Source organism: Leiobunum rupestre, chromosome 2 (assembly GCF_980474605.1).
Source record: "Leiobunum rupestre chromosome 2, qqLeiRupe1.1.hap1, whole genome shotgun sequence".
Classification (NCBI taxonomy): domain Eukaryota; kingdom Metazoa; phylum Arthropoda; class Arachnida; order Opiliones; family Sclerosomatidae; genus Leiobunum; species Leiobunum rupestre.
In genome coordinates this window covers 67,852,446-67,864,754 of record NC_143385.1, presented here as the reverse complement: position 1 = coordinate 67,864,754, position 12,309 = coordinate 67,852,446, and positions in this window count along the sequence as shown.

Sequence of the window (12,309 nt, the reverse complement as noted above, 5' to 3'; positions counted from 1 at the left end):
AATAAACGTATTTTTATCTTATAAGCTTTAGTCTTGTGTTGGCTGATATATTTTTAAACTATACCAATTTTAAGGCTTAACTGATTTTTTGGCGATATGGTAAATCGATACCGATAACCATTTTCCCACAAAACTCTTTTAATTCTCTTAATTTCAGAAAATTGTATTCTTAAAAATGGGCTAAAATCAGTATCGGTAGTTTTCTTGGTTAACCGTTTAATTAGAAGCTAACCTATTCTGTAAATTAGGCGCGTATCGATTAATCGGTAAATTTGGTTAATTCAGACGCTAACCGAGTAATCAGTTAGTATCTGTAATTCTGACGCTAATAGCAGGGCCCCCAGAGGTCCTATAATTCCTATAAAATCCTTTATTTTCAAAAATGTCCTATAACATCCTATATTTTTAGCAAAATCCCTAAAAAGTCCTATTAAATCCTATAATTTTGATATTTTGCCCATTTTAAACCCCGCCAAGTGCTCTGTTAAATTGCTAGATTTAGCTATAGGATAAATTTCTATACAAAGTCACTCTAGTCTATACTTTGTTATTGTTAACATGGTTAGCTACTTATATATTTTTGTGATGAAATGGTTCAATAGTTTCTATTTTTCAAGTGAAAATCAAAGATATATTTCTCTAAATATAGATTTTGTTTTTTAAATGCATAAAGTCAGTAAATGAAATAGCAAATATTGTCCTATAAAATCCTATAATTTAAAAAAATAGTCCTATAAAGTCCTATATTTTTAGAAATATAATCCTATTTTTCCTATAAACAATTTGATGATTTGAGTGGGGGCCCTGTAATAGGTAAATATCGGTAATTTAGAACTAACCGAGTAATCTGTAATGAAGACGTGAACCGTATAATTGGTTGATATCGGTAATTTATATGCTAAACGTATACTCGTTGATATCGGTAATTTAGATGTTAACCGTATAACCGGTTGATATCAATAATTTAGATGCGAACCGATTAATTGGTAATCAAGACTTGAACCGTTTAATCGGTTGATATCGGTAATTTAGATGCAAACCGCTTAATCGGTTAATATCGGTAATTTCGACGCTAATCGGTTAATAACGGTAATTTAGTAGCCAACTGATTAATCGGCAATCAAGACGTGAACCATATAATCGGTTAATATCATTAATTTAGATGCGAATCGGTAAATCGGTTATATCGACGGTAATCGGGAATTTAGAAGCTAACCGATTTATCGGTAATTCAGACGTGAACTGTATATTTGGGTAATATCAGTAATTTCGACGCTAGTCGGTAAATATCGGTAATTCAGATGTGATCTGTATAATTGGGTAATATCAGTAATTTCGACGTTAGTCGGTAAATATCGGTAATTTAGATACGAACCGTTCAATCAGGTTAATATCGGAAAAAATGCGATTTCGATAACCGATACCGTCATCATATCGGTTTGCATCCATCACGAATTGTAACATGGTTGCCTATTAACACCAAACTCAGGGTGATTTCCCATATAAAATAGTACTAAATCCTATTACGTCATAAGATGGAAAATCCCCATTGGCTATTTTATCATTTTTAGATTTTGGGACGATTTCAAATAATTGCCATGGCCAAATTCTTATTATTCATTATTATTATTGTTAATTAATATTATTCATTATTATTATTTTTAATTTTATTATTCGTTATTATTATTGTTAATTAATATTATTCATTATTATTATTGTTAATTAATATTATTCATTATTATTATTGTTAATTAATATTATTCATTATTATTATTTTTAATTAATATTATTCGTTATTAATATTGTTAATTAATATTATTCATTATTATTATTCATTATTATTGTTAATTATTATTATTCATTATTATTGTTAATTAATATTATTCATTATTATTGTTAATTATTATTATTGTTAATTATTATTATTATTATTAATTATTGTTAATTATTTTTAATATTAATTGTTTATTATTATTATGGTTTATTATTATTATTATTATTATTATTATTATTATTATTCATTATTATGGTTAATTATTATTATTAATATTAATTAATTAATGTTAATTATTATTATGGTTATTATTATTCATAATTCATAATTATTATGCATTATTATGGTTAATTATTGTTAATTATTATTATTTATTATTGTTAATTATTATTTATTGTTAATTATTATTATTTATTATTGTTAATTATTATTTATTGTTGTTGATTATTATTATTTATTATTTATTAATTATTATTTATTATTGTTAATTATTTATATTATTTTTATTTTTATTATAGTTAATTATTATTATTTATTATAGTTTATTATTATTATTATTTGTTATAGTTAATTATCATTAATATTTGTTATAGTTAATTATTATTATTATTTATTATTGTTAATTATTATTATTTTATTTTTATTTATTTTTATTTTTATTATAATTTTTATTTTATTTTATTTTTATTTATTTTTATTTTTATTATAATTTTTATTTTATTTTATTTTATTTTATTTTTATTTATTTTTATTTTTATTATAATTTTTATTTTATTTTATTTTTATTTTAGTTTTTATTATTAAGCCTACCTGTCAAGCAGGTAAGCATTTATTTAAATAATATTTTGTTTTACAAATTTTTCTTTTATTGTTAATTATTATTTTTAATTATTATTATTAGTGTCTACGATGATTTTTTTCCATTAATTTAATTATAAAATGTATCTACAATTTGTCAGTAACCGTATATTTTTAGGAAACTACGGCGTTAAAATTTCACTTTCCTAACGAGAGATGACGCAACCTGCTCCGTAAATTAGATTTTGCAAACAGACACATCTGTACAGCGTTCTTTCATAGTTAACTCACCGACCCGAAGATAAATACATTTTCACGCGAATAATTAAATAAAATAAAACTATGGGTATACATTTTCTGAATCAGAAAATATAATTAAAAAAGTTTGACCATAAGTATATAATATATTGCTTAGAGAGAAGTATCAAATCCCCGCTAATCTTATTTAGTGGAAATTGGATAGTTATATTATTTTGAGACTACCAAATGTGGATTCCGATGGGCTCAAAAAACGCTTAAAGACGTAAAATGAAAATCTATTCCATCACAAAACAATAGTTTATAAATAAATAAATATCATAAAGAGTATAATATTTACATTTTGCATCGATAGGTGGAGCAATGCAAGTGGTCGTGATCAATGTGACCATTTCCAGTGGTCAATTTCCTCTGGCTTCCTTAGTGAAATCCTCCATCAAATTTAAGGTAATTAAATAAAGGAATGTGTTTATTTCGCTTTGATCCCATTCGACCGAATGCGTTTTTTTTTGTGCAATTTTTAATTAAATATATTTTTGGTCCCATTTGACCGAAAATAGCCCAAATGTGCGATTTTTAATTAAAAATATTTTTGGTCCCATTTGACCGAAAATAGCCCAAATGTGCGATTTTTAATTACATTTATTTTTTATCACATTTGACCGAAAATAGCCCAAATGTGCAATTTTTAATTACATATATTTTTTTATCCCATCTCACCGAAAATAGCCCAAATGTGCAATTTTTAATTACATATTTTTTATCCCATTTGACCGAAAATAGCCCAAATGTGCAATTTTTAATTACATATTTTTTATCCCATTTGACCGAAAATAGCCCAAATGTGCAATTTTTAATTACATATATTTTTGATCCCATTTGACCGAAAATAGCCCAAATGTGCAATTTTTAATTACATATATTTTTGGTCCCATTTGACCGAAAATAGCCCAAATGTGCAATTTTGAATTACATATTTTTGGTCCCATTTGACCGAAAATAGCCCAAATGTGCAATTTGTAATTACATATATTTTTGGTCCCATTTGACCGAAAATAGCCCAAATGTGCAATTTCTAATTACATATATTTTTGGTCCCATTTGACAGAAATTAAATTTCATTTCACTACCGTCTACGGAGGCCCTGAACCTAACACTAACCCTAACCCCAACGGTAATAGTGAGTGTAGGGAGCTGTTGGCTCGTGTTGCATGAAAGACTTGCCACCACCCTCCTACGCATTGTAACCCAGCCACCTGAATTAATGTCATTGAAAGTGGCTATATCAGTTGGGCCTATGGTGGTGCCTAGCTGATTATTATTATTAATTACTCTCTCGTAAGACAAACATTTTATTTACTTCTGGTACCATTAAAGTAGTTCGACATCTGGAACTATCCCTTTAATTTAAATACCGCAGCCGGCCCTTTAAATTCCTCGTTCGCGTCGGTATCATGTGATGTCTTTTGCGGTAGACGTTTACCGATTACAACGCCTGGCTGGCACGCGCCGACCAAAATTTAAGTTCAGATTTTGGGTCGCGATAACCGATATGAACGTAGGAAATTTAAACCCGCCGACATTTCAACTCCTTTTAAGTAGACCTACTCGAGAGTTCTAAGTACTCTGAAGCGTCATTAGAAAGCCGAAACATTTAAATTTCGCGTCCCCAAACAAATTGTATAAATTCCGATAGATGTCGCTTTCGGAAAGAGAAAAAGACGTCTAATGGGAGCTGTGCGTAAATGAACTGCACGTGAGGAAGAACATTGAGTTGGGAGTAAACAGAGGTACAACTAAATTGGCTAATTAGGAGACTTTATCAACTTTATCGTTCTACCGTGGCGGCATCTGTCTCTAGTGGTGGCAACTACATTGCAATGGAATTTTTTCGCGAATCTGATGCGAAATTGAAAAGTATGATTTCTCGTAACAAACAAACCTTTGAAGTTGTTTAAAAATAATTTTATTCTGTCAACACGATCCTTTTTAAGTCAAGTTACGGTGAGTTAGCTAATAATTATTTATTTTTAGCCATATGACTTTACAAAATATAGATGGCGCTACCGCCTAATTATAAAGATGAATTTCGTAGTCTTATTAGAACAGGTCCCGCGTAACCATGGCAACCGAAATCTCAATTGTAATTCTAGCAGTATTATTCCCAATTCAATGAGGGAGAAGGTACGTACGCCATAAGATTGTGGAAAAGAACGTATTATAGTTACGCGAAAGCTTACTAGATGGCGCCACCATTTTAAATCGTCGACTGGTTTTAAGACCGTGGAAGAAAAAAATACTTTTAAATGGTTCTTCTTATATATTTTTTTGTTTAGTATTTACATAAGCAAATTAATTTTAGGCGGCTAGTAAAAACGTGTTTATTCACTTCCCACCTAGTTTAAACAAGGAATAAATTATCTTTTTTCATTGAAAATTAAATTCATAAATTGAAATATAAAATGTTACTTTATTTCTAAAAATTTAGTGACATTTTCTGTTTTATAAGAAATAATTGGAATAAATTGCAATATATGTTCATTTTGTTAGCGTAGCATTTACAACTGGTAAATTTCCTAATTCCTAAAAAAAGCGATTGTGTTAAAAGTTTTAGAAATTTTATGTTTTTATGCAAAATAATAAATTTAAATGTGAAATGTTTGGTTATATAGTATTAAAAATTGATAAAATTTATAAATTCCAAATAAAACGAATTGTTTAAAATTCCAATACATTTTCTGTTTTTATAGAAAATAAATTGAATAACTTGAAATTTATGTTGTTTTTCTAATTAATTTTTAATAATTTCTATTATTTAATATTTAAAGTGAAATTTATAATGTTGTTTATTTTTTGGATAGAAAAGTACCAATTTATTAATTTTCTAACTTGAAAATAAAACTTATTGTTATAAAACTATAACATTATCTCTTTTTATAGAAACTTAAATTAATAAATTGAAGTTTATGTTGTTTTATTGTTAGCGTAGTATTAACAACTTAAAAATAACACTTATTGTATAAAAATTAGAGACATTCTTTTTTAAGAAAATTAATTTATAAACATAGTGTCAACAACATCCAAATAAAACTGATTGCAATTTTCAGTTTTATAGAAAATAAAATAAATGAATTGCAATAGAAAATGTTGCTTTATAAGCCAAGTATTAATGATTTGTAAATTTACCAACTTCTGAATAAAACTGATTGTGTAAAAATTAATAGAAATGTAACCTTTTAGGAAGCGAGAAACTTTCTCAATAATATTTACAAACTGTCATGAAAATTTCGCGTCAAAACATTAACACAATATTTGTAGAAATTCTACAATACGCATCCTAGTAAAACCACACCCGCTATTACTCTACATCTACAGTGTCAATTCAAGTATGTCAACAATACACTGACACTTCTAATAACAAGTCAGCATATGCAATATTTAGTCCGACGCTTATTACATTCGTGAAACCGAGAAAAGCACTAATAAAATTTGTATATTTTTTTTTTTAATTTAATATAAATCTAATGGTTTTTAATATAAATAATAATCTAATTGTTTTTAATCTAATATTAATCTAATGGTTTTTAATTTAATATTAATCTAATGGTTTTTAATTTAATATTAATCTAATTGTTTTTAATTTAGTATAATAATTTAATTTAATTTTTTAGTGGAATTGTAATTTTTAATCTATTTATAATTTATAAGTTAATTATATTTTTTAATTTAATTATAATTTTTAATTTAATTATAATTTTTAATTTAATTATAATTTTTAATTTAATTATAATTTTAAATGTAATTGTAATTTTTGATTTAATTTTTAATTGAATATTAATTTAAGTGTTATCTTTAATTGAATATTAATTTAAGTGTTATCTTTAATTGAATAGTAATTTAAGTGTTATCTTTAATTGAATATTAATTTAAGTGTTATCTTTAATTGAATATTAATTTAAGTGTTATCTTTAATTGAATATTAATTTAAGTGTTATATTTAATTGAATATTAATTTAAGTGTTATCTTTAATTGAATATTAATTTAAGTGTTATCTTTAATTGAATATTAATTTAAGTGTTATCTTTAATTGAATATTAATTTAAGTGTTATCTTTAATTGAATATTAATTTAAGTGTTATCTTTAATTGAATATTAATTTAAGTGTTATCTTTAATTGAATATTAATTTAAGTGTTATCTTTAATTGAATATTAATTTAAGTGTTAACTTTAATTTAATTGTAATTTTTTATTTAATTGTAATTTTTTATTTAATTGTAATTTTTTATTTAATTGTAATTTTTATTTAATTGTAATTTTTTTTATTTAATTTCATTGTAATTTTAATTTTTTATTTAATTGTAATTTTTTATTTAATTTTTATTTTTTATTTAATTGTAATTTTTTTTATTTAATTTCATTGTAATTTTTTTTATTTAATTTCATTGTAATTTTAATTTTTTATTTAATTGTAATTTTTTATTTAATTGTAATTTTTTATTTAATTGTTATTTTTTATTTAATTGTAATTTTTATTTAATTGTAATTTTTTATTTAATTGTAATTTTTAGTGGAATTGTAATTTTTAATCTATTTATAATTTATAAGTTAATTATATTTTTTAATTTAATTATAATTTTTAATTTAATTATAATTTTTAATTTAATTATAATTTTTAATTTAATTATAATTTTTAATTTAATTATAATTTTTAATTTAATTATAATTTTAAATGTAATTGTAATTTTTGATTTAATTTTTAATTGAATATTAATTTAAGTGTTATCTTTAATTGAATATTAATTTAAGTGTTATCTTTAATTGAATAGTAATTTAAGTGTTATCTTTAATTGAATATTAATTTAAGTGTTATATTTAATTGAATATTAATTTAAGTGTTATCTTTAATTGAATATTAATTTAAGTGTTATCTTTAATTGAATATTAATTTAAGTGTTATCTTTAATTGAATATTAATTTAAGTGTTATCTTTAATTGAATATTAATTTAAGTGTTATCTTTAATTGAATATTAATTTAAGTGTTATCTTTAATTGAATATTAATTTAAGTGTTATCTTTAATTGAATATTAATTTAAGTGTTATCTTTAATTGAATATTAATTTAAGTGTTATCTTTAATTGAATATTAATTTAAGTGTTATCTTTAATTGAATATTAATTTAAGTGTTATCTTTAATTGAATATTAATTTAAGTGTTATCTTTAATTGAATATTAATTTAAGTGTTAACTTTAATTTAATTGTAATTTTTTATTTAATTGTAATTTTTTATTTAATTTTTATTTTTTATTTAATTGTAATTTTTATTTAATTGTAATTTTTTTTATTTAATTTCATTGTAATTTTAATTTTTTATTTAATTGTAATTTTTTATTTAATTGTAATTTTTTATTTAATTTTTATTTTTTATTTAATTGTAATTTTTATTTAATTGTAATTTTTTTTATTTAATTTCATTGTAATTTTTTTTATTTAATTTCATTGTAATTTTAATTTTTTATTTAATTGTAATTTTTTATTTAATTGTAATTTTTTATTTAATTGTAATTTTTTATTTAATTGTTATTTTTTATTTAATTGTAATTTTTATTTAATTGTAATTTTTTATTTAATTGTAATTTTTTATTTAATTGTTATTTTTTATTTAATTGTAATTTTTATTTAATTGTAATTTTTTTTATTTAATTTCATTGTAATTTTAATTTTTTATTTAATTGTAATTTTTTATTTAATTGTAATTTTTTATTTAATTGTAATTTTTTATTTAATTTTAATTTTTTATTTAATTTTAATTTTTTATTTAATTGTAATTTTTTATTTAATTGTAATTTTTTACTTAATTGTAATTTTTTATTTAATTGTAATTTTTTATTTAATTGTAATTTTTTTATTTAATTTCATTGTAATTTTAATTATAATTTAATTGTATGGTTTTAATACCTTACTAGATTGAGGACTCCTCTTTCCTAGAACAGACAGCGACGAAGCGCTCTATATACTCTCCGTATGTACCCTGAGAGCCATTTTGCAGATACCCAAGGGCCGCTTGACATTCAGCAACGGTGTCAAATTATAAATTTATGAAATTTGTCCGTTTATCAGAGTATAATTCTTACGCCATCTTTGAGGCCACGGACTAAAGATGGCGGGATCAAAAACCCTTTGTCCTGGTGCGCACCGCCCTCTGACGGAAGCGGACCCTAATCCTCCCCCCGCATCTTCTAAGGAACTATGTATACCTAATTTCCGTCGTAGTAATATTTTTCACTGGCGTCGAGATAAACAGGAGGCGCTTCCGTGGTTTTGCCGTATTTCCTCTCGAAACTAGAGTTCACGGACACGAACTGGGGACGGATATTTTAAAGTTAAATTCATTGCGTAGCGCCATCTAGTTTTTCCAAAATTTGAACTAGTGGCTCTTACTTTACGTTTGGGATTAAGTTTTTATCAATAATGTATTTATTTCGTTGTTTGTCTTGAAATGAAATATTTATTCCATTGGTAATTTTTCAAACAAATATTTATTCCATTGGTAATATATTTAAAACAAATATTTATTCCATTGGTAATATTTAAAACAAATATTTATTCCATTGGTAATATTTAAATCCAATATTTATGCCATTGGTAATATTTAAAACAAATATTTATTCCATTGGTAATATTTAAAACAAATATTTATTCCATTAGTAATATTTCAAACTAATATTTATTCCATTGTTAATATTTAAAACAAATATGTATTCCATTGCTAATATTTAAAACAAATATTTATTCCATTGGTAATATTTAAAACTAATATTTATTCCATTGGTAATATTTAAAACTAATATTTATTCTATTGGTAATATTTAAAACAAATATTTATTCCATTGGTAAAATATAAAAGAAATATTTATTCCATTGGTAATATTTAAAACTAATATTTATTCTATTGGTAATATTTAAAACAAATATTTATTCTATTGGTAATATTTAAAACAAATATTTATTCCATTGCTAATATTTAAAACAAATATTTATTCCATTGGTAATATATAAAACAAATATTTATTCCATTAGTAATCTTGACCACCAATATTTATTCCATTAGTAATCTTGACCACCAATATTTATTCCATTAGTAATCTTGACCACCAATATTTATTCCATTAGTAATCTTGACCACCAATATTTATTCCATTAGTAATCTTGACCACCAATATTTATTCCATTAGTAATCTTGACCACCAATATTTATTCCATTAGTAATCTTGACCACCAATATTTATTCCATTAGTAATCTTGACCACCAATATTTATTCCATTAGTAATCTTGACCACCAATATTTATTCCATTAGTAATCTTGACCACCAATATTTATTCCATTAGTAATCTTGACCACCAATATTTATTCCATTAGTAATCTTGACCACCAATATTTATTCCATGGGTAGATTTGACACTATGGGCTAAAATTCCTCCTGACATTCTTAATTCTACGTTACTCCGCACTTAGCTATCAGATAACTGTCACACTTACATCCTTAATTATAGATTTTGACTCCACATGAGCAGGCCCCCACAAGTCGCTATAGCCTGTCTCGCCTACCCCTAACGCCGCCCCTGCGCCTAACCCCTAACGCCGCCCCTGCGCCTAACTAACGATGAATTCTGGATACTGCCTTTCGTTTTTAATCGAATTCCAACAGGTAAGCGGACGATGAAGTGCACTTGTTATATTTTTTACCACTGGGCGTCTCTACTTTCGACTAAAGCTCAAACTAGGCACGAGCAGCCCCAAGCAAGAAGATTTAGAATGAGCAGAATTTTCAATGTTTCACCTTTGAAAGTAGAAAGTTAAAAAGAAAAAATTCAGAGGGTGCAATTTCCCAAAGAGCCCCTGAATTATTTAAGCCGAGCTTCCGGGCAAAGCATCTTAGAGTAAACTTAAGGTCGGCTTCTTCTCTTGGCTGTCGCGTAGCTATCTAGATATACAGGGTGTTTAGAAAGGTTATGCATAAATTTGAAGGAATTGTAGGGGTGAGTTGAGAAGTATGCCTGTTTTCCCCATTTTCCTACGATGAGTGAAAAGAGCGCCAGAGAGCTTCAAAGTGTGGCCTACTAATCCCTGGAAGTAGGCTGCAGCAAGCGCAAAACCAAAATTGGGCTTAGGATCGGGGAGTGCGAAATGGCAATACCTGGTCGTGACGAAACTAATTCTGGGGCGTTGGGGACAATTGAGAATTAAACATTTTTCTACGTAGTGCCAAATTTAAAATTGTATTCCCTCTTTTAAATTCATTCACATATGAGCTGTACCTATTGTAAATAGCTCTATAATTTGTCATATCCATCTTTTTGTTTTATTTTTCCAAATTCTATAGTTTTTTTGCCAAACTTATTCAAACGAAATTATATAATATGTTTTTGACGATGGATAATATAATAGTTCTTTTTATAAAGTAACGTGGCCTTCTTGTTGAAATGTTGCTCTTACGTCACAAGTCTCTTACTTTGACAAGCCTACGAGCGCGCGCTACAGTCGCGAGGAATATAGCTTTTTCTAGAGCGCGTGCAAATCGCTCGTGCGAGGAATACACAAATAAAGCTGGGTCTTGTGACGTAAGAGCAACATTTTAACAAGTTGGGCAAGACCACTTTTTATTTTATAAAATCAACTATTGAAAGTGCAACTTGTTAATCCATATCTATGGTTTCCTCCCTGTTATAAAAGGGATTTGTTCTTTAACAAAGAGTAAATAAATATTAATTCATTCATGCAGCAGGGAAATGCGAACATTCAGGGCCGTTTGGGTTCGTGTGATAAGTAAAAAAGGACTTTGTAAACAAATCGTGGTAACCAGCTTAAACAGTATTTAAAGTCCCTGCTGCTTGGTTTGGCGCTTGTTGCAGTCTACTTCCAGGGGCTAGTAGGCCACACTTTGAAGCGTTCTGGCGCTCTTTTCACTCATAGTAAATGGGAACCCAACAGGCATACTTCTCAACTCACCCCTACAACTCCTTCAAATTTTTGCATCACCTTTTGAAACACCCTGTATATTCCTTTATTGAGAAATCAATAAAGCAAAACTTTCACCACAGAAGTAGCGAGCGTCTATTTTGAACTCAAAAGACAAAACTATCTCGAAAAGAATACGTCATAAAAGATACCCTAGTCATTGTGGTTTAAGGACAATTTTACAATAGTAAGTGTAATAGCCACCTGGGGCATTGTGGGTGCAAAGGGACCTTTAGTAACGTCTTTGCAATAAGAATAAAAACAAGTTAGTGAAAGGCAAAATATATTCCGGCGCTTGAGTCGCCATATTCGAAGTCCAAATTTCATTTGTCTAGATGGTGTTGCAAATGTTCGAAATTCATGTGGCATAATTTAGTTAATTAATAATCAGCTAGGCTAATACCAATAATCTATTTATTTAAACTAACTGACTCAGGGAGAATGAATAAGTCGAGAT